The sequence below is a fragment of the Myotis brandtii genome, unplaced genomic scaffold (genome assembly GCF_000412655.1).
Source record: "Myotis brandtii unplaced genomic scaffold, ASM41265v1 scaffold479, whole genome shotgun sequence".
Classification (NCBI taxonomy): Eukaryota; Metazoa; Chordata; class Mammalia; order Chiroptera; family Vespertilionidae; genus Myotis; species Myotis brandtii.
The window spans coordinates 1,410,599-1,435,824 of NW_005368305.1; positions in this window are offsets into that span (position 1 = coordinate 1,410,599).

Here is a 25,226-nt window from a genome sequence, read left to right on the forward strand (position 1 = left end):
TTGGTCATCCCTCACTAACCCCCCTGCCGGCCTGGTCATAGGAAGCCATCTTGTGAGGGTGTGAGGGTTAATTTGCATATTACCTCTTTATTATATAGGATGGCTTCAGAATCCACCAGATGCTATTAGTGAGCAGTTTTTAATAAGGCAGAAGGGATGAACTAATTCAAGGGACATTAGAATTTTTACAAACTTAGAAGTGGCTGTCCTCTCCAGACAGGTTGATGGTGTAGAGGTTGCCATTATGGGGGATAATATTAAGAACAAATAATATTATTCATAAAATGATCTTAGCATGGAAAAATCCTTATAGCTTTGCAATTGTGAACTGTGATTACTGAAATTGTCAGTAGAGATGGAGTAGTGATGAAGATGACTAGTTCTCTAGAAATCTGTGAAATGGTCAACTATATTTGTTTTCAATTTATATGATCAGAAAAACTCAGAACTGGAAAACAGAAGTCTACAGCAGCTTCCATAATGGAGAATATCATCTTTATAATCAATTTCCATGTCTATGCTAGTTTAGAGACCCACTATTCATGGATTGAAAGGGAGGTCAGATCTGGAAGGACTTACAATTACATTAAACATATGTGCAGTAAATACTACTTTGAATTTTCTTCTAACATACCTGGCAGTATTCACCAGGCTAAGTCTATACTGGGAAAAGGGGGGAAACTCAGGTTTTCTATGTCTATTAGATATGGTGTCTGACACTAAATGCAGATTACCAAAATTGCCATCTGAAGACTAAGTAATAAATGGAATTTTGGTACAAGTTCAGCTCATAGTGAATTCAATAGGTTTTCAGACTTATTAATGGTCAGTTTCTACTTTTTAAAATGAGATATCTCTACCCAGCATCTGAAAGAATTCTGACAATCCCTTGATCACTGACAAAAACATATGGCAAGACTGGCCAGATGGAAGACCTTAAAACTGCAACCCCTACCCTGCCAATAGGATGGTAAATTAGAAGCAATACTATAGTCCTGAAGAATTGCAAATATATCATCAAAGATTAAGGGTGGTGGAACCTATTATTTTCCCATCTTCAGACAAAGAGTGAGCAAAACAAGTATAGGCAACTAATTGATTTTGAGGGATGAACTGAAAACTCAACAATATCTATCAAATAACTACCACATACAGCTTATATGCTACACTGAGAAATATAACACAGTTGCCACATTATGGCTAGACTTCATCTTACTGAGAAACTAGAACATCAAATGATATTAAATCTTCATATAAAATAACTCCTATAAAGTAGATTAACAATAATATATTTGTTATAAAAATATTATTTGTATGGTATTTTCTGCAATTTGATTAAATACTATCCATGACTTATTTGTATATTAAAAGAATCTTATATAATAAAAGGCTAATATGCAAATTTACTGAACAGCAGAATGACTGGTTGCTATGATGCACACTGACCACCAGGGGGCAGATGCCCAATGCAGGAGCTGCCCCCTGCTAGTCAGTGCACTCCCATAGGGGGAGCGCCGCTCAACCAGAAGCCCGGCTCACAGCTGGCAAGTGCAGCGGCAGTGGTGGAAGCCTCTCCCACCTTCGAGGCAGCGCTAAGGAGCCCTCACAGGGATGTCCAACTGCTGGCTTAGGCCCGGACATCCCCCGCAAGGGCTCCCAGACTCTGAGAGGGCACAGGCCAGGCTGAGGGACCCCCCTGAGTGCATGAATTTCATGCACCGGGCCTCTAGTAGACGCTATAAATATCATACATATCAATTAGTTCATGTTGGTTAATAATGTTGCCCACATTTTCTATATCTTTACTTATTTTATTTCCCAAATATTCCATTAATTATTCAGAGAGAAAGGTTAAAATCTCCAATCATTACTTTTGATTTGTCTATTTTTACCTTACTTTTTCTCAAATTTTGCTTTATGTATTTCAAAATTCAGTTATTAGGTACATACACATTTATGATTGTTATGTCTTCCTGATTAATTGATCCTTTAACCATTTTGAAATGTCTGATTTTATCTCTAGTACTAATCCTTTTCTGAAGTCTATTTTAGTTGATATTAATGTAGCCACTCCAGCTTGCTATGCTTTCTTTTTCTTTTATGTATTTTTTATCTTTTTACTTTCTTTTTTTATTGTTTAAAGTATTACAAATAGTAGTACATATGTCTCTTTTTCCCCATTGACCTCCCCCTGGCCTTCCCCAATCCCACTGCACATGCCCTCACCCCTCCCAGGATCTGTGTCCATTGGTTAGGCTTATATGCATGCATACAAGTCCTTTGGTTGATCTCTTACCCCGCCCCACCTACCTTCCCCTGCCTTCCTACTGAAGTTTGACAGCCTGCTTGATGCTTCTTTGTCTCTGTATCTATTTTTTTTCATCAGTTTATGTTGTTCATTATATTCCACAAATGAGTGAGATCATGTGATATTTATCTTTCTCTGACTGGCTTATTTCGCTTTGCATAATGCTCTCCAGGTCCATCCATGCTGTTGTAAATGGTAAGAATTCCTTCTTTTTTACAGCAGCATAGTATTCCATTGGGTAGATGTACCACAGGTTTTTAATCCACTCATTTGTTGATGGGCACTTAGGCTGTTTCCAAATATTAGCTATTGTAAATTATGCCCCTATGAACATAGGGGTGCCTATATTCTTTCTGATTGGTGTTTCTGTTTTCTTTGAATATATTCCTAGAAGTGGGATTACTGGGTCAAAAGGCAGTTCCATTTTTACTTTTTTGAGGAAACTCCATACTGTTTTGCATAGTGGCTGCACCAGTCTGCATTCCCACCAGCAGTGCACAAGGGGTACTTTTTCTCCGCATCCTCTCCAGCACTTGTCATTTGTTGATTTGTTGATGATAGCCATTCTGACAGGTGTGAGATGGCACCTCATTGTCGTTTTGATTTGCATCTCTCAGATGATTAGTGACTTTGAGCATGTTTTCCTATGTCTCTTGGCCTTCTGTATGTCCTCTTTCGAAAAGTGTCTATTTAGGTTCTTTGCCCATTTTTTGATTGGGTTATTTATCTTCCTTTTTTAAGTTGTATGAGTTACCCATAAATTTTGGAGATTAAATCCATATCAGAGATAACATTGGGAAATATGTTCTCCCATGCAGTGGGTTTTCTTGTTGTTTTGTTGATGATTTCTTTTGCTTTGCAGAAGCTTTTTAATGAAAATTACAGGATGCTGAAAAATGAGATAGAGGAAGACATAAACAAATGGAAGAACATACCATGTTCATGGGTTGGTAGAATCAACATCATTAAAGTGTCCATACTACTACAGATTAAATGCAATCCCCATTAAAATACCAACAGCATACTTCAAAGACCTACAACAAGCTCTCCAAAAATTAATCTGGAATAAATAAAAGACCCTGAATATATGCAGCAATCTTGAGGAAGAACAAAGTTGGAATGATCACAATACCAGATATGAAGCTATACTATAAGCCACTGTTCTCAAAACTGCCTGGTACTGGCACAAGAACAGACCTACAGACCAATAGAACAGAACAGAGAACCCAGAGTTCAACCCAAGCCATTATGCTCAATTAATATTTGACAATGGAGTCAAGATAGTCTCTGAATTAAATAGTGTTGGGGAAATTGGACAGATAGATGCAAAAAAATGAAACTAGACCACCAACTTACACCATACACAAAAATAAACTCAAAATGGATAAAGGACTTAAACATAAGACCGGAAACCATAAAAATCTTAGAAGAAGCCATAGGCAGCAAAATAGCAGACATTTGTTGTAGCAACATCTTTACCAATACAGCTCCTAGGGTAATGGAAACTAAGGAAAAAATAAACAAATGGGACTACGTCAAAATATCTTTTTACTTTCAAGAGATAGTCATCTTTATATTTAAAGTCCATCTCTTACAGACAACATTTAGTTAGATCTTGCTGTCTGAAAATCAAGGCCTTTGGATTGGAGAGTTTATCACCTTTATAATTGTGTGTTTTTTATAATGTTTTCAATGTCTGACAATTTACTAACTATTTTCTAATTGTCACATAATGTCTTAAGTTTCTTTTTTCCTCTTTGTATTTTTCCTTTCTTGACTTGTTTGGTTGATTGTTTTTCAGTATTCTATTTTAATATCTCTTTGGCTTGTAAACTAAATTTCTTTACATTAGTTTTTCAATAGTTGCTCTATGCAGACTTATAATATGTATCCTTAACTTATCACAGTCTTCTTAGAGTCCTTGAACATATTTGTAATTATAATTTTGAAGCTTATTTCTGATAATTCCAATATCATGGTTGTCCTTAGATTTGTTTCTTTTAAAACTGTTTTGTTTTTTCTCACAATGTAGTTTCCCCTCTCTCACCCCCCCAAAATGCTAGCTAATTAACAACCAAAAATGTGAATAAAAACACTGAGAATAAAATAAGAAAATCTTATACATTTTCTAAAAATTAACCCAATGTTGCCTGGTCAGATAGCTTTAAAGGCAAATTTTATTAACTTTAAGATTACAAATAATTACTGAAATAACCCAAGTTTTCCAGAATATAGTACATTTTGGAAACTATATTTCTAGCAAATCGTCTATTTATGATTTACACAATGAAGCAAATGAAGCTTTTAATGTCCTTAGATTAGGAAAAATTAGTCATAGTGCCATGTAACAAAGAAATAATACTCAAAGCTATCATTACAATAATAAAACTTGATAGTCAGATTTTCTGGAACAATTCAAGGGTGTTTGATACCATCATTTTTAACTATTATTATAGTACTAGTGGCCCAGTGCATGAATTTGTGCACATTGAAAGGAAATTAATTAGAGGAAATATTTTAATATCACTATTTGCCCTTTCTCTGTAATAGAAGTGTCAACCAAATTCACAATCGACAATGACAGATCAAAACACAACACAAATACTTGAGATTGGAACCAGCGAGAGCTTTATATGTATTGCACATGCATGAGTCAACTTAGCCTTTTATTGATATAGAATAAACTTGCTTAATTAGACCTTCTTTCTGATTTAGCTAAACTTTTTCCAGCCCAGTGAAGCACCCCAACTTCTCTTTCAGGTAATTTTCAGCAACACAGCAGTAAATATCAACACAAAGCAGATTATTATTGTAGATCATGCAGGGAGAACAAAGGATGAAATATTTAACCGCAGCAGTGTTTGACTCTATTCTGCACAGTGAGAAAACATTAAGTCATCTTCAAGGTCCACCATTTCCTACTTCTTTTCAGTCTGGTCAAGTCTCTAAGCTTTCTAAATCTCAGTTTTCTGGATAATGAAAAGAAAATAGGATTCTACCATGTCTCCTATCTACCTACTCCAGGACTTCTGTGAGGATCAAATGAGGCGAGGCACAGGAAAATGCTTCACAGACATTTGGTTGAAGTGTAAAAGGTTTGCACCTGTGTTCCTGGGCTGAAGAAACTCCAAGGAGGCTAGTTGCTAGGGAGAGGAAGCCAGGCGTTGCTACGTGACATCATTACCCAGAGACCACAGTGACCCTTTCTGGGCTCGCTGGGCTGTGGGCCGCATTTTGCACCATGGAATCTTGGCAGCATTGGCTGAGATTTGGTGGGCTGTTGCTCCAGGGTGGTGGTGGAGCCTGTGTCCCACTTGGGGGAAGCTCAGTGTTGGTTTGTCCGCGCCATGTCCGTGCGTGTAATGGCAGCTCCTGCATTAAGCGTCTGCCCCTGGTGGTTAGAGCATGTCATAGCAACCAGTCAGATGTTAGGGGGGACACTTAGCATATTAGCCTTTTATATACTAGTATATAGATTCTAACTAATGCAAAAGTAAAAGAAATATTTAAAAATTTTAAAGAGTATAGGAAAAGTGGCACTAAAATTCTTATTTTTTTCTGCAATCCTCTAATCATACAAATATGTCTGCATAAATTCAACAGGTGAACTGAAACATTATTATGCCAAGTTAAAGTTCAATAAGAACATAACTTAAAAATAGACATACTTTGCTTAATAAAGTGAACTAACCAAGGCTTTTTTACCTCACATCTATTATAAAAAATATACTCCAGATTAAGCATATGTTAAAATAAAAAGAAAAGTTTGTAGAAGAATGTTCCTGCCAGTATTTATCAAACTTTATATTTGAAATTCTTTTTTCTTGTACAAAAATCAAGGCAGAAAGCAAGAAGAAATATAATTATGTAAGAAAACAATTAAATATTTATATAACAAAACAAAACCTGCTATTGCTTAAGAAACGTTTGGCCATCTGCATGAAGGTGCTAGGACAATCTGAGAATTTATGAAGCTGTGAAGAAAAATAATATAGTCCCTGAATAGACCTGTGAGTTTATATACAAGGAGAACAGTATAAAGAGCAGCTGGCTATGGAGACAAAGAAGATGGAGCCAAAGAGATGAGGCAATAAACAGCATCATGGAACTCAAGGGATTAGAGTTTTAGTTGGAAAACTGTTCAAATGATTTGAAGGCTGAAGAGAAAGAACATCAAGAAAAAGTTTTTAGAATTAGTTTTTGAGAGGTCATTGATGATATGCAATTATATGCCTTATTTGGAGACATTTAGTTAAACTAAGTAAAATAGACTATTAATTATATCAATCAAACAAAATAAACATATTGTCAAATTTTATGGAGTTTTAAATTCAATAATCTTCGATGATGAGTATCTTTTCACTGATGGTTGAAAAGCCAGGTCAAATGATAAATAAAAACCTTAAATTATGTATGTAATTGTGTAAAAGAAAGAACAGCATCAAGATGTGGATTTTCATTGTATTCTTGACTTTACTTATAACTTTATTATTAACTTTTTTGTAAATTGGAGTTCTATCTGATTTTGCATCCTCCAAGAAGAGTTTAAAAAGAAATAGTTGTGAAAACACAGTACAATCATTTTTAAGAACTCTGTAAATACATGGCATACTTCATATACTCTGAGCTTCTAGCTGCTGTGAAGCAAGAATGAAATAGATAACTCCCAAATATGTCAGTGGGAGATTTTTGTAGTCCTTACACTAAGATGCTATGTAGATATTAAATTGTCATGTAATTCACGTTAAATTAAATTAGCTAAAAGTGGTTAATTCAGAGTTTGAAGAAAAAACTATAGAGGAAAATAAAATTGACTAATATTCCATTCTTCTCCCTTTCTAATATTATGGCCTAAATTTTCTTGCTCTTTATGTTTTTCAGAGATAAGATATATGAAAAATAATATATTGACTGTACTTCTATGCCTAATTTTGCTTATTTTTACCTGTCTTGAGAAAAGTTAAGCCTACTTACTGGATTGGAGGTTGAGCTACATAAATAAATTGAACAAGAACTAGCAGGTAATTCTATTTTCAAAATCATAATAAAAAAACTATTATTTACTACACTTAAATATGCTAATTACTATAGGTTACTAGAATGGAAAAATTGTTAGTTTCTCTAAACCTCAAGTACCTACCATTATATGGGAATTATCTAAGTTACTGTATTTTTATAACTTTTAAATAAGATAATGTATTCACATTCAGGTAACTAGCACAATGCTTGATAAATATTAGATATTCAACAAATGAGAGCTGCTGATATTATTTTATAATATTATAATTTATTGATCATAAATTGAGACTTGCTAATAGTTCCATTTAATTTAACAAAAGCTGCTATTTACAAAAACTTACAAGTACCTCTGCTGCGGTATAGACTAATGATATTTTTGCTCCTTTGATATCAGTTTATTCATTCTTTGAGTACATAGTATATACGCAAATTGTACCAGCTTTTGAAAATTCTAGATAAAATCATAATTTAAAATATATCTTTCTTTTGTACTCCTTAGAAACATGACTCCATACCTCACTATCTGCCCTTTCAAATCACACCCATAAATGTATAATAAATAGTGTTGTTATCTTCCCTTATAAAAATTACTTTTCTGAATATTGTTATTTTGAAAAAGATTATGTTTAAAACTATAACTCCTTTTTAATGAGTTTGTTGTGTTGCAAATCCAAATATAACTCATGCTATTCTTAGGAGATATTTAGTCAACAATATATTTCATTTATATGAAGTGTGATTAAATCATATTTTTAATGAAGTAGGTCTCATTTATTTTAGAAAAAACGAAAGTTTTGAAAGATTTAGGATTTTTACATTATACATACAAATATAAATAACAAATATATTCCAAAGTCATTTTTTAAATGATAAATCAATGAAAAAAGAGGGTGCTTAATTTTGGCTAGCCAAAGCAACTAGATGAACCATTTAATTATTTATTTATTTGTTCAGGTAGTTTTTGTCATACGACTTAAAGCACAATCATCATTTCATTTATTAATTTGCATTTGATCTCATATAGGAATATGTACATTGTCATATTTCATATATCTATAATATATTTCCATATTCTAGATTATTATTCATGCTGTTATTTTGATAGCAAATAGAGCAAGATATTTCAAACTACTTATCTTGGTGTTATAGTCGTTCTAGTGTCTTAATATTGATTGCTTATACACAAGATGAAAGAGGTTATTTGCAGGGTGTCATTGTTTCAGTGGCCTTGTTTAAACTGCTCAGCAAAAAAAGGCCAGTGTGAGTGTCTGTTTACTGCATTATAAATTGCTTGTGTCTTATATATTGGCATTAGGGAGAGACTGAAAAATGGATACTCTAAGGTAGAACTTCTTAAAACTGTAAATTTCTGAGGTCCTAGAACATCACCTACTCTAGAGAGGTATGTTTTGCCTTGGAATGTAATTTAAGGCTTCTGTTCATAATATTGTAGGGGTTTCATCTGCCAAATACTTGTATGAGAAAGGTGAAAATCCCTTTATATTCTTTGTGAAATATTGGCAGCAAAATATAAAAGTTTATTTTACTCTGGATTATATAAAATTTGACTAACTCTGGATTATAAAAAAAGGAAAATATTATTTTTTTTTTTGGTATGTTGACACATATCTTTGATATGTCTTATGTTTTTGCATCTCTGGCAGTTGATTATCTTCCTTTCAGAAAGAGAATATCTATCTATCTATATATATATCTATATCTATATCTATATATAGATATATATATGCACACTAAATGTTGCCTCTTTGGGGCAAGAAGTAGAATTAATGATTCAATTTAATATTTTGAAGTTAGCCTTCAGGGAGTTATGAAAAAATATTGATTCAAAAATTGTCTGTGAAAGATTCCTTTTATAATGTATCTTACATAAGCCCTATTTAGTGTATGACTTCCTGATGAACGTCTTCATCTATCTAGCATTATTTTAACGCAAACTTTTAGTATTGATGATAAGGAGCATAGTGAATATCTATTCTATATATATATCTATATCTATATCTATATATAGATATATATATGCACACTAAATGTTGCCTCTTTGGGGCAAGAAGTAGAATTAATGATTCAATTTAATATTTTGAAGTTAGCCTTCAGGGAGTTATGAAAAAATATTGATTCAAAAATTGTCTGTGAAAGATTCCTTTTATAATGTATCTTACATAAGCCCTATTTAGTGTATGACTTCCTGATGAACGTCTTCATCTATCTAGCATTATTTTAACGCAAACTTTTAGTATTGATGATAAGGAGCATAGTTTGTATTCTAAATCATGTTATTTTTACCATCTTGTTTTCCCCTGATTCCTACAATACAGAGAAACACAATTATTGTCCCAATTTTACATATTAGAAAACTGAGTCAAGAACTGTCAAGTAACAAACCCCAGTTCTTTAAAATCTATTGCCATAATTCTCTATTATATATGTAACTGACATTGGAAATCTTTGCTTCTTTACCTACAAGTAGATAAGTAATATGTGATTGTTTTTAAATGATGACGGTGAAATGCTCCTAACACTAAATCCATATCTTAATGTGTTTTTGAATTGTGCTATTTTCTTGGACCCTAAGTTCCCTTGGCATCAACAAATATAAGTAAGAAAATAAAATGTGTTAACTGTATCTCTCTTTCCCTCTCCCTTTATCTCTGAAGTCAATAAAAATATTTTTTAAAACAATAAAAAAGAAAAACAAAGAGCACCCTGATTTTTGTGTGTGGGAAATAATCCTTCTCCCTTTTGATCTAGTGAATTTGTCCAAATCTTGTCTCAGCTAAGGAATGGGAATGAAATCCAAACTGGGCCAAGCTGACCTTCTTCCCTGGGAATTTGAAATTTGAGCCAACTGAATGTAAAACTACTGAGCAAAATTTGAACTTATTTATGTATACTAATTCTTGGTAGCCAGAAGAGGTACCATTGGTTCTCATTACCTACTGAATTACCTTTGATTTCCTCTGATCAGTTATAAAGCATTCCCTTTAGGTTTTTGACCTATCCACTATTTTATTGAAAAGATAAATAAAATAGCTACCCCTCTCTTATTAACTTAACCTTTATCAATTTAAGTTGCTTGAGTAAAGGGAATAATATCTTACAATGTTTAACTGCTAAACCTTTTCATTTTTTCCCCCATAAATTGTGTTCCTCCATGCTATTTTACTATCATAACACTCTAAAACAGTGGTTCTCAACCTTCCTAATGCCCCGACCCTTTAATACAGTTCTTCATGTTGTGGTGACCCCCAATTTCATTGTTACAAATTGAACATAATTAAAGCATAGTGATTAATCACAAAAACAATATGTAATTATATATGTGTTTTCCGATGGTCTCAGGCGACCCCTGTGAAAGGGTCATTTGACCCCAAAGGGGTCGCTACCCACAGGTTGAGAACCGCTGCTCTAAAAGGAGTAAGAGTATGGAAGATATGGTGTTAAGGAAGTCTGGGTGAAAAGGTGTTACAGAAGATCAAAGAAATGCCAAGCACGCTTCCTAGAGAAAGGGTGGAACCCATTTATTAACACTAGTGACTAGTGAACTCTGGGTGTAATTTCCAAATCAGAGTGAAGTAACATACAGAGGCTTTGCTTTTTATAATCTTCTGGGGTCTTTGTCTTGCAGATATGGTTCCGCTCCCTTGTGGTCTCACAGGAAGGCACCCAGGTGTTGGGGGTTCCCAGGTCATATCAGATGAAATGTCTTGGGGCCAGAGATAATGACCTTTCCCTCCACCACCCGCCCCAGGGCAGTGCATTGTTCAGTTTTTATGGCCTGACAGTCCTTGCAAGACCAGTTTCCTCCTCAAAGGAAAATAAATTTTAAGATAAATAACATGGAAAGAGAGAGGGTTTCAGATAGTGAGAGAAATGTGCCCTTCTCTCTCTTATAAGGACTGAAGTTACTAAAAGGAGGGAGTATTAAAATCATCAAATGGGAACATCAAAAAAATGAGGGCCATTTTATACCCCAGCCATCTGTTTTGTATTATGGAAACTGACTGAGCTATGATATAATGGGATATGTACCCCTGAATATTATCTATACTATAGAGTGTTTAGCCACCATGATTGCTTTTCTTTTACCTTCCTTGAGTCACCCCTTAACTTCATTAGTTTCAAAGAGACATGAAAAGTATCAAGTAGTTCCCTCATATGTTTTGTAGCAAGATGTGATTCTGTGATGGACAGTTTAGGGGAATCATTCTGTAGGGTTTGAATAGACATCATAGCCATCTCAAGGGATATGAAGCACCAGCAATAGTTGAAGTGGGGCAGAATCAGGTAGTGAAACAGGAATTTTAGGGGTAAGATAGGATAGGTTCAGGAAATTTTAGAAATTTTGAAAATTAAGGGGACCATGGAGGAAGCACAGGGCTGCAGAGCAGCAGAAGGTATATTTCCATAGAATGGGGGAGCTGGAAAGCTGCAACAGGTACATTTCCATAGAATGAGGGAGCTGGGAACAGCAAAAGGTCTATATTTACAAAATAAAGAGAAAGAAGCCCTTCATCCAGAAGGAGAGGAAGAAGCCGAAAGGGAACAGGAAAACAATAAGGAAGGAGGGGGGGACAACCTCACTTGTCCCATGTGAGGTTTGACCTTTGAGCCCAGGAGTTACTATAGTAACCAGTCTAGGGGAATAGTGACCAATCAGAAGGGATATCAAGGCACCAGGATCTGCAGCCTTTATAAGCCATAGGGAAAAGGAACTCAGTGGGACCTTTTCCCTCTCCCTACTTGGGAGTCCATTCTGTGGGACTCTTTCCCCCTCTCCATGTGTGAGTCTGTACTTGTTCTTAAATAAATTTCCACCTTTGCTATACTAGCATCTGTCGGTGGATTCATTCTTCGAATCGGGCGGACAAAGAATCCGGGTTCCAGTCCAAAAATTCCGTATCGGTAGGACCCATGGAGCTGAACTAAGAAGAATAAACTATTCTCAAACAGTGAAAAGGTAAACAGTGACTAGGTGGAGACACCTCAAGAGCATAGTAATATTTCCTATAGCCCCACATAGCATCTTGGGGAGGATAACAGAGAGGAAACAGAACACAGAGAGGTGACTGCTTTAACAATTTGAAATGAAGAAGCTCTAATTCTATAAATTGGCTAGTTTACTATTGGACTCTTTTTTTCTTTTTAAAACCTACCAGTTGAACTAAATCTAGCTGCAAAGCAACAGAGTAAAAAGGCGACTTAGACAACACAGGCTTATTTTTATCTGATAATAACAGGAATCCCAGAGGTGTACAGTCTCGCTATAGTACAGAGATAATTTGGGGCCCAAATTTCTTCCATCTTTCTGATCTGCCCCCTTAGTATGTCAGCAGAGTCTTCCATCCTGGTGGTAAGATGGCTGCAGCAGTTCCAACTATCATATTCTGAACAAATTAAAAAGCAGGCAGGAGGATGTTGATGGGCAAGTGACAAAGACACTTCCTCTTTTTATTAAGATTAATATATTTCTGAAAAAAATCTCCAGTAGTTTTCCAGTTTCTGGTCTGTTATATAAAAATCTTAGGAATACCCACTCCATCCTAACAGCAAACAAAAAGCTGCATAAGATAAACTAACAACGCTTTTTGGATCCATAAGAAAAATGAGGTCACAGAGTAAACTGCTGCCTCTAAATTGGAGAGAATGACAGGCTAATACAGAGAAGCACAAATTACCAAAGCAGAAGCTTACTGGCCGAAACTTCCACGGAAAGAGTGCCAGGTTAGGGAAACTTGAACTATAATTGATGAATTTCTGGAGGTTTAGTGTGGAAAAATGGGAGATTAAGAGTGCAAGGTGACCCAGTCATTGGGGAGACTCCACACTTTTGTGAGTTTGGCCTCTCAGAGCTCTGTGAGATTCACACAGTGAATATCAGATAATTGTCCATTTATGCTTCTAGGATAGAGAAGGGAAAATGAACCATTTGGAAATATACCAGATCATTCTGTTCTTGATGAGGTCTGCTCTTGGGACAAACTGACCAGAGCTGAACCTGCTGCGGTTGTATCAGAGCCTAAACGACTTGGAAAATACCTTGTCACACCTGAGGAGGAGAAGGGCTAAGCGTGAAGTTCATAGTCCAGAGGCATAGGCTCACAAAAATACCGAGACCTAATCATAGGATTATAGAATGCCTCCCCTTCACCATACCTTCCTCAACACAATAAAGGCCATTTATGACAAACCCACAGCTAGCAATCTACTCAACAGTGAGAAGCTGAAAGCTCTTCCTCAGATTAAGAACAAGACAAGTGAAATGGAATTTTTGGACCGGATTCTTTGTCCACCAGAGTTGAAGAATGAATCCACCGACAGATGGTAGTATAGCAAAGGTGAAGATTTATTGAAGAACAAGTACAGACTCCCACATGGGGAGAGGGAAGAGTCCCACAGAATGGACTCCCATGTGGGGAGGGGGTCCCACTTAGTTCCTTTTCCCTATGGCTGATAAAGGCTGCAGATCCTGGTGCCTTGATATCCCCTCTGATTGGACACTATTCCCTTAGACTGGTTACTATACTAATAGTAACTCCTGGGCTCAAAGGTCGAACCTCACATGGGACAAGTGAGGTTCCCCCCCTCTCCTTCCTTATTGTTTTCCTATTCCCTTTGGGCTTTCTTCTTCTCCTTCTGGATGAAGGGCTTCCTTCCCTTTATTTTGTAAATATAGACCTTTTGCTGTTCCCAGCTCCCTCATTCTATGGAAATGTACCTGTTGCAGCTTTTCAGCTTCCCTATTCTATGGAAATATACCTTCTCCCCATCTGTAGCCCTTTTTTTTCCCCATGGACCCCAATTCTAAAAATTCCCTAAACCTGCCTATGTTCCCCTAAAATTCCTGTTTCACAAGGATGATCACTATTGCCACTTTTATTCAACATAGTATTAGAAGGTTTAGCCACGGCAACTAGGCAAGATAAAGAAATAAAAGTCAGCCCTAGCCAGTTTGACTCAGCGGGTACAGCATCGGCCCTTGGATTAAAGTGTCCCTGGTTTGATTCTGGTCAAGGGCATGTACCTCAACTGCAGGCTCCATCCCAGCCCTGGTCAGAATGTGTAAGGGAGACAACTAAATGATGTGTCTCTCACACATTGGTGTTTCTCTCTCTCTCTTCCTCTCTCTCTCTCCCTCCCTTCCACTCTCTCTAAAAATCATTAGAAAAATATCCTTGGGTGAGGATTGACAAAAAAACAAAACAAAACACAAAAATAATCTGACCTTCACCATGGATTATCCATTAAAAAATAAAAGAAATGAAAGTCATCCAAATTGGAAAGAAATGACTAAAACTATCACTATTTGCAGATGAATGATACTATACATAAAAGATACTAAATATTCCACCAAAAACCTGTTAGAACTAATAAATAATTTTAGTAAAGTCACTGGATACAAAATTAATATACAGAAATTGGTTGCATTTCTATGTGCTAATAACAATTTATAAGAAAGATAAATTAAGAAAAGAGTCTGCTTTAAAATTGCATCAAAATGAATTAAATACAATATCTAGAAATAAATTTAACCAAGGGGGTGAAAGACCTGTACTCTGAAAACTATAAGACAACTTAAGTAAGTGGAAAGATATACCATGTTCATCAATTGGAATAATTAATATTGTTAAAATTTTTATTCTATTCAAAGCAATCAACAGGTTCAATGCAATCTTTATCAGAATACCAATGGCATTTTTTTTCACAGATCTAGAACAAAGGATTCTAAAATTTGTATGGAACCACAAAGACTCTATATAACCAAAGGAGTCTTGAGAAAGAAAAAAAATAAAACAGGAGTCATCACAATTCCTGATTTTAAGCTGTACTATAACCTTTACTAATCAAAAGAGTATGGTACAAGTTTGAAAACAGACATATAGATAAATGGAATAGAATAAAGAGACCAGAAGTAAACCTATGCATATATGGTAAATTAATCTATGACATAGGGGGCAAGAATATGGAATGAGGAAAAGACAGTCTCCTCAATAAATGGTATTGGAGAAACTGGACAACTACATGCAAAAGAATGAAATGGAACCACTCTCTTACACCATATACAGAAATAAACTAAAAATGGATTAAAAACTTAACTGTAAGACCTAAAACCTAAAAGTCCTAGAATAAATACTAGACAGTAAACTCTTTGACACTGGTTTTAACAATACTTTTTTTGGACCAGTCTCCTCAGGCAAGGGCAACAAAAACCAATCAATAAATGGGACTACATAAAACAAAAGTTTCTGCACAGCAAAGAAAACCATTAAGAAAACAAAAAGACAGCTTACTGAATAAGAAAAGTTATTTGTAAATCATACATTCAAAAGGGGTTGACATCTAAAATATATAAAACATTGCCTGGTCAGAGTGGCTTAGTGGTTGAGCGTCAACCTATGGACCAGGAGGCCATGGTTCAATTACCGGTCAGGACACATGCCCGGGTTGTGGTCTCAATCCTTGTGGGGGGCATGCAAGAGGCAGATGATCAACGATTCTCTCTCATCATTGACATTTCTATCTCTCTCTCCCTCTCCCTTCCCCTCTGAAAGGAATAAAAATATATTTTAAAAAAATAAAATAAAATTTATAAAACACACAACAAGTAACCGTATTCAGAGATGGGCAGAGCACTTGAAAATATACATTTTTTCAAAGAAGACATAGAGATGACAACATGCACATGAAAAGATGTTCAACATAACTAATCATCATGGAAATGAGAATCAAAACCACAATGAGATATCACGTCACAACTGTCAGGATGGCTGTTATCACTAAGATAAAAGTAAAAAGTGTTGGCAATTATGTGGAGAAAAGGGCACCCCTGTACACTATTGGTGGGAATGTAAAATCCTTCAGCCACTCTGAAAAACAGTATGGAGATTCCTCAGAAAATTAAAAGTAGAACTAACATATGATCCAACAATTCTGCTTGTGGGTATTTATTCAGATAAAACAAAAACACTATTTCCAAGAGATATATTCACCCTTATGCTCATTGCAGCATTATTAAAATAGCCAAGATATGGAAATAACTTAGGTGCTTATTGGCAGATGAATGGATAAAGAAGTGATATATGTACACAAAGGAATATTAATTAGCCATAAAAATAATGAAATCTTGCTACTGTATTTGCAACAACATAAATGGCTCTAGAGGGTATTATGTTAAGTGAAATAAGTTAGAGGGAGAAAGACAAATACCATATGATTTTACTTATATGTGTAATTAAAAAAAAAACAGAGCAAAAGAATAAACAAACCAAAAGAGGAACTGAATAATAGACTCAAGAAAGAAACTCATAGATACAGAGGGGAGATATTGCAGGGTGTACAAAATAGGTAGAGGTTTAACAGGTATGCACGTCTAATTATAAAATAAATAAGTCATGAGGATGTAATGTACAGCCTAGGTCAGTGATGGCAAACCTATGACACGTGTGTCAGAGGTGACACGCGAACTCATTTTTTTGGTTGATTTTTCTTTATTAAATGGCATTTAAATATATAAAATAAATATCAAAAATATAAGTCTTTGTTTTACTATGGTTGCAAATATCAAAAAATTTCTATATGTGACACGGCACCAGAATTAAGTTAGGGTTTTTCAAAATGCTGACACGCCGAGCTCAAAAGGTTCGCCATCACGGTGCTGTCCTCTCCTCTGTTTTTACTCTTTTTACTTATGCTCTCCCCTCTGTCTGAAGTGCCATGTCCCCTGCATGTCACCAGACTGACTCTTGCTCCTTTAAAAAGACTCAGCTCAGCCCCTACCCTCATTCCATCCCATCCCAGGCTAGGAGACTTCCCTGGAATCCCGAGTCCCTGCCTGAGTCACCGTCCCAGTACTTAACCCTTTGACTGGACTTGGTGATTTCTCCCACTACCAGGGGTGGGCAAACTTTTTGACTCGAGGGCCACAATGGGTTCTTAAACTGGACCGGAGGGCCGGAACAAAAGCATGGATGGAGTGTTTGTGTGAACTAATATAAATTCAAAGTAAACATCATTAAAAAAAAGGGTACGGTTTTTTTTTTTTAGTTTTATTTTGTGTAGAGAAACAAAGCCTCCTAAATCAGCTAATGGTATGATCTGTGGCTGTGCATCAAAGCATGGATGAATTTGACCTCACTTAGAAATCAAATCCAATGTCTGGTGTATAGTAACTGAGAGCTATTCACTAACAGACTGACTAACCAACCAGAGTTAATAAGGAGTACAATAAAATAGTATTCTGTTTTGTTGGCAATATAAAGTAAAATTATTTGATATAATATTTCACTGAAATATATACAGTTTATGTTTATGATAAAATTCATAAATTAGAATAATAATGCTATCTAAGGACAAAATGACACAGACATTTTAAATTACAAAAGAATATGGAGATTATAATTTTATTGTAAGTAGACTAATTATATAAAAAATATAGATGCTTGTTCAGATTTCTTAATTTCCTGGGACCCAGATTTCATTGCTTGAAATGTGAATAAAGTAACTAACATTCCTTTAACAAAAATTAATAGCACCTAGTTCACAAAGAATTGTTTTTGAACAATAAGATTTGGAAAGTTCTAAAGGAAAGATTTGGAAATTGGGTGATATTCAACAAAAGTACATTTATAAATAGCCTCCCCAAATCCCATGTCCATAGTTCTGCACTTTCATTATACATATTTGAAAGTTTATACATCCCTTATATGACATTTAAAAGCTGTAAAATAAAGAGGGTCTATTATGATAGCTCCTCTTTCTGGAATTCTTTCATCAGCCAGATCTGTGGCTAATTCCCTCTCCATCCTCAGGCTTGCTTTTCAAGGATATCTACTCATACTACCTTACTGTAGTTTAAATCACAGCTCTTTCCTGCCACACTTTCTCTCTCTTATCCTGCTCTTTTATTCCCCATAGCACTTTGAATTTTTAAATATATTTAATCTACTTAATTTGCTTACTGTCTTTCATATTCCACCAGAATGTAAACTACAAGATGACAGCTTTTGGCTGTTTTATTCATTGCTGTGTGCATCCAGTGGTTAACCAGTAAATATTTTGAATGATAAACTGTACTGTCAATGTTAAAATAAATTAAAGATAAAGTTGGATTTTTTAAAAGTAATATCATTTTCATCACTTCTTAATTCTCCCTAAGGAAAATAATTTAATAAGGAGTAATATCTGCTTAGTGTAGCCTCATGTAGAAAGATCACCATTTAAGTTGCCAGATTTTTATTAGAATGTCACTAGGAGAGGGATTTCCCAGTCTCTAAAGGATCATTAGAATGAACCTCTCAGTCATCTATACATATAAAGAGGTAATATGCTAATTTGTCCGTTATGGTGTCCCAGTCATGACCAGTTTGTGGGTGGGGACAGGAGCAGGGACTTCCACCCCCAGCACTAATGTCATGCTGCCTGCGTGCGTCCCCTCCCAGCACTGAGGTGAAGCTGCCTGCCTGCATCCCTAGCTAGGGTTGTGACACTGCCTGCGTGCCTCCCTGTTCAGCACTGATGTGATGCTGCAGGGGGTGGGGGAGGCTGGGCTTGACAGGGGACATCCGGCCACACCCCACACCCCAGCGCCAGGCCTGGAACACATCAGGCCGTGCCCCCACCAAGCGGGTCTTGATGGGGGACCTCAGGCTGCACCCCTGCCCTGGCACTGGGCCGGGAGACCTCAGGCTGTGCCCTCTGCACCAACGCCAGACCAGGGGAACTCAGGCCACACCCCCAGCCCCAGTGCTGGGCCAGAGGACCTGAGGCTGTGCCCCCTGCCTGGTTCTGGGTCTCACCCAATGCTGGTAGGGCCGGCCGGGTCTGGGTCTCCTGCGTTTTCGAAGTGAGTGCAGATGGCGGATGGGGATTTGACTCTAGGTCCCGCAGCAAGCCTCAGACTGACAGGAGGGAGATTTTATATACATTTTACTAATTTTCTTTCATCTCTGACACTTCTATTATAGAGAAAGGGAAAATAGCAATATTAAAATATTTCTTCTAATTAATTCCCTTTTAATGTGAACGAATTTCAACACTACTTGGTCTCCTGAAAAGTGTTAAAGATATCTGCCTAGGTGCCCACTGGGAGGAGAGAGTTGAAGAGTAGGAACCTCGCAATAGGGTTCAGTATATTAGGAACTCTCTGATGGATGAGGTGAATGAGAATTAAGTCCTAGGACCTGGAAATGGGAATTTATCTTGGACATAACTGGAGTAAATCTGCGCCCAACTTTAAGCTCAAGTAGTTGTGTGTGAATATGATCAGTGGATGAAAGCAGGTAGAGCAGGGTTGAGTCTGGTACTGCTTGTCACTGAATAGAACACTGAGTGATATTTCCATCTGAAAGTAAAGTAAAGACCTATTGACTTAAGGAACCACCCAGATAGCCACTGTTGGTTGAATGCAAGACAGGAAGTCTACAACCTGCACAGAGACTTGGACTAACTCAGTAGAGGTGAAGTATTTTCCATAGCAAAACTCACATGAAAGAATAGTAGCCAAACATGTTAATTCTCTAGTTCTATCTTTGCCATGAATTTGGAAAGAGGATTAGTCTCTGGATTTTTATAAGGACAAAAATGAGGTGGGTGCTTCCAAGACAAAGAAATTGGATGTTCTATTAATATGAGCAATGAATTTAATGTAAATATTAAAAAGAGAGCTGATTTAATTATTCTCAAGACTAGTGAATTGAACCTACCGGAAATACTGAAATTGTCTACATTTGTGTATGCACTTCCTTTTTATTTAAAGCCATGAGTCTAAGTAATTATTAAATTTCTCCAAAAAATGTGGGTAAATTTGAGTTTAGGAGATTTGTTTGTATAGCAAATTAGCAGGCTGCTTGGAAATATACAGGGGTAGGCAAAAGTAGGTTTAGAGCTGTTCATGTGAAAATACAAATAATACAAATAAATAATACAATAATTAATAAATAATTCAATAATAAAGTAGTTGCTTCTATTATAGAGAAAGGGCAAATAGCAATATTAAAATATTTCTTCTAATTAATTCCCTTTTAATGTGCACGAATTTCATGCACTGGGCCACTAGCATAGATATAAAGTCTGAAAGCAGTCATTAGACTGGAGAAAGGAATGACAAAATATTTTGTATTAATTAAAATGTTACCACTCAACACTACTTGGTCCCATGAAAAGTGTTAAAGATATCTGCCTAGGTGCCCACTGGGAGGAGAGAGTTGAAGAGTAGGAACCTCGCAATAGGGTTCAGTATATTAGGAACTCTCTGATGGATGAGGTGAATGAGAATTAAGTCCTAGGACCTGGAAATGGGAATTTATCTTGGACATAACTGGAGTAAATCTGGGCCCAACTTTAAGCTCAAGTAGTTGTGTGTGAATATGATCAGTGGATGAAAGCAGGTAGAGCAGGGTTGAGTCTGGTACTGCTTGTCACTGAATAGAACACTGAGTGATATTTCAGTTTGAAATATTAACTTAGGGGACCACTCAGATAGCCACTGTTGGTTGAATGCAAGACAGGAAGTCTACAACCTGCACAGAGACTTGGACTAACTCAGTAGAGGTAAAGTATTTTCCATAGCAAAACTTGCTTGAAAGAATAGTAGCCAAAGATGTTTAATTCTCTAGTTTTCTCTTTGCCATGAATTTGGAAAGAGGATTAGTCTCTGGATTTTTATAAGGACAAAAATGAGGTGGGTGCTTCCAAGACAAAGAAATTGGATGTTCTATTAATATGAGCAATGAATTTAATGTAAATATTAAAAAGAGAGCTGATTTAATTATTCTCAAGACTAGTGAATTGAACCTACCGGAAATACTGAAATTGTCTACATTTGTGTATGCACTTCCTTTTTATTTAAAGCCATGAGTCTAAGTAATTATTAAATTTCTCCAAAAAATGTGGGTAAATTTGAGTTTAGGAGATTTGTTTGTATAGCAAATTAGCAGGCTGCTTGGAAATATACAGGGGTAGGCAAAAGTAGGTTTAGAGCTGTTCATGTGAAAATACAAATAATACAAATAAATAATACAATAATTAATAAATAATTCAATAATAAAGTAGTTGTACAGTTGTTATTCTTGTATTATTACTTAATTATTAATTATTGTATTATTTATTTGTATTATTTGTGAAAGGGCGAGGGCTACGCCCTCCATCTTGCCCGAATCCTCCATTTTTGGGCAGCAGCCATGTGCTCAGCAAGGAGCTTCTTCCCGGAAGCCCAAGCCTCTGCTAGCCACACCTAGGATTTCTTTAAACTAACCAATGATAATCAAGGGAAGTGCCCACCATAGACACAACCACATCCTGTGTAACAAGACCCAGACTTGCGCCTGGCCAATCGGCAGGGCCCACAGTCCTCTCTCCTCCCCTTACTCCAACCCCCCTATAAAACCCCGCTCCACACAAAGCTCTCTCTCTCTGCCCCCAGCCGATGCGTCGGCGAGTGTGGTGGACGGAGAGCAAGAGCTAGCTCGAATAAAGACTCTTTGCTTTTGCGTCGGACACGGCTGGCTCCCTGACGGTCTCTTGGGGATCCTGAAATCTGGGCATAACAATTTGTCTTTCCATATGGACAGCTGTAAACATACTTTTGTCCATCCCTTTATATCGCCATTTAGCCTTTGAGCAATAAAATTTTACCCTTATCTCTGGAGGAATTTATTTGGAAACATAATTTATAAGCTATATGAACTATGGGTTTTTCTTTTCTTTTTTTTACAGAGAGAAGAAAGGGAGAGGAAATGAGAGAGAGAGACAGAAACATTAATCAGTTGTCTTGATATGCGCTACCTACAGTCCAGATATATGCCCTGACTGGGACTCAAACCTGCCACCTTTAGGTGGACAGGATGACACGTTAACCAACCCAGCCACATTGGCCAGGGCTGAACTGTGGGTTCATTCGTTGTTGTTGTTGTTCTCTCTGAGCTTTATTTCCACTCTGGAACTGCTATGAGATTGTTTAACATCACATTTACAAAAGTGTTCAAAACCAAACTGTTTCATTTAGAATTATTTTCTATAATTCCCTAAGTAATAAAGCTGATAGCTAATGGATTTAAACGAGAACAAGAAAGTTTAAAAATAAAATATTATTTCTTTGTCATGTGAACTTGTTACAGTGTTATTGCTCATTTATACTTTACTTGAATGATAATCTCATGCGTGAAAAGGCAGAGGGAAGAGGAGGGTATCGTCCATAATATTGATAGTTTGATCTTTTATAAACTCATGTTTTCTTCAGTATTTGTATTCATTTCATTTTCTTTTTGTCTACAATTACCAGAATTTTCTAATTATAAAACTATGAAGGAAAAATATCAAATGGAAATGAAAAATGCAAACTCTAAGAAAAATATAAAAAGGTAGGTGCACGTTCAACCAGTTATCCACCCACCTCATGTTACTAACAGTGTAGAACACTCAGTTTTATGTGTAACTCTCCAGTACCACAGCACAGTAAATGAGACTATATATATCATTACAATCCCCAGTGGAGATAATGAGAGCATATACACAGCCACAACTATCCATTGAGATACTGAGATTATAAATACTATACTCCTACTGCTTCCAGGTATAATGAGAAGCTATCGTTTTATGGTCATATTTCTGCAATCATCCTTGAGACCAGGAGACAGTGAATTCAGAGATAACCTAAAGAGGAATAGAAACAGATAACCATTTATCATAGCCTTTCCAAAATTAGCTCATGAAGAAAGGCACAAAAGGCAACCAAGTTACTGAATATAATCATTTGTTAACTAATATCTGCTATTCTTAGAGAACCATGAACAATGAGGGCATTATTAAAGACAGCATGACCTGGAATACTCCTTCACAGCGTTCAAGGTCATACCCATAGCTCTCATAAAGATAGGGTACAATTAAGAGCCTTTGAGAAATAATCATTTAATGTATTCCTCTTGTCTTTTAAATTAAAGCAAAACCAGCTTCTAACACATTATCAATAAATCATGTTTTTGGCAATAGTATTTATTTTCTGCAGCCAGAGGATAAGTATATGTCCACTTTCCTGGATGAACAAAATAGATCCAGAGACTAGAAACATGGAACAGACTAATGAATCTCAGAAGGAAGGTGGGGGTGGGGAGGGAAGAGGGGGGAAGAGACTAACCAAAGAACTTCTATGCATATATGTATAACCCATGGACATAGACAATAGTGTAATGAAGGCCTAGGGTGGGCTAGAAGGGGTCAATGGGGAAAAATGATACATCTGTATAATTTTCAACAATAAAGATAATTTTTTAAAAAAGTATGAGGGTAGAATAAAGATATTTTCAGAAAAACAAAAGTTTATATAGAAAGAAAGAGCTCCCAGGCTCAGTTTGGGCATGGGGTAGGGAATTAATGTAATCCAAATTGGAAAAAATTTTATATACTTCTGCTCAGTTTTGATACTTGAAATTTAATTCCCCAAAGTAAAATATCCCTGCATGTGATAAAAGGTGATTCTACTTTTAGGAATATGGAAGTAAAATTTTCACCCTCTGCTGCTTGTGCTAAGTTGAAAACTTTTAATCTTCGCTTATTTTGAATTTTGGCTAGAGTTTTGAAGTGGAGTCCAAATCTGAATGTTCACAGAATTATTTCTGCCTATCTCTAAATTTCATAATCCATACCCCTCCCCCCCTTTAAGATCCAGCACGGTGGTTTCTTTACTATTTGTCTATTATGCCAAAATCTCTTCTAGGTCTTTGTTCACAAAGGGCTTAAATGCACTTCCACAGCTAGAGAAAATTTACTGACTATCCTTATGCAAGTAAAAGAGGTTTGTCATTTCTCATCATCCTACTTAAGAGACTACCCTTCCTCCCTATCAACCCAATCAAGTTATTGTCTTATGATAAATTTCCATTTTTTTCTCAGCAATTATCACAATCTGAAGATATATTTTATTTCTATTATTTAATATCTGTTTTCTCCACATGGAAATAAGATACAGGAGGAAAGAAAGCTCTTCTGTATTGTGTATGGCTATAGAACAGGAATATAACACATGCCTGGGACTTTATAGATATTGGTGATAGATAGATAGATAGATAGATAGATAGATAGATAGATAGATAGATGATAGATAGATGATAGAATGAATCACTAAGTATAGGTCACCATGAAGACTTTAAAACAAAAGGAATCAAGGCTGTGCTTGCCTTATGTTGGAAATGTATTTCTAGTTTCCTAAATGATTATGTATGACAACGTTAGAAACTTTCAAATCTGTAGAGTTTATTTGAGCCAAACTGAAGCCAATTGCTAGGAAGCAAAACCTCAACAGATTGAAAAAATGCTCTGAAAAATCGCAGTCTGCACCTTATTTTATACATTACAATCAAAAGAGGAGACATAAGTTGGTTACATGAAATCCATTGGTGATAGATTAGGGAGGTGGCAGAAAGCAAAGCGGTGTAGGGGGAAAACCTCTAAGATTGGATAAAAAGTAAAATGATAGACAGATACTTCTCTCACATAGGTGGGTACAGAATAGTTAACCATCAACAATTAACATGATAACAATAACAATGAGGGGATTTGTGGCCTCCCCTCTGCTGAGGTGGTTATGTTTTGAGGGGTCCAGAAAAAGAAAATTACTTTGTTATTGCAAAGACATGTTTATCAGACAGGCTTAAAGTAAAGATTGGCCTTTGTTAGGGAAAAATACTGTCCTAGGACATGACTGTCTACCATGAACTGCTTACTTTAGGTCTCTGAGTTTGTAAGGCCACCACACAAGCCTCCCCTGAGCTTGTCATTTTTGATATGTAGCCCCTTTTCATCCACATGCATATGTAGTTATACATATTTCTATTATATATCTATATCTATATCTATATCTATATCTATATCTACCTATATATCTATCTAT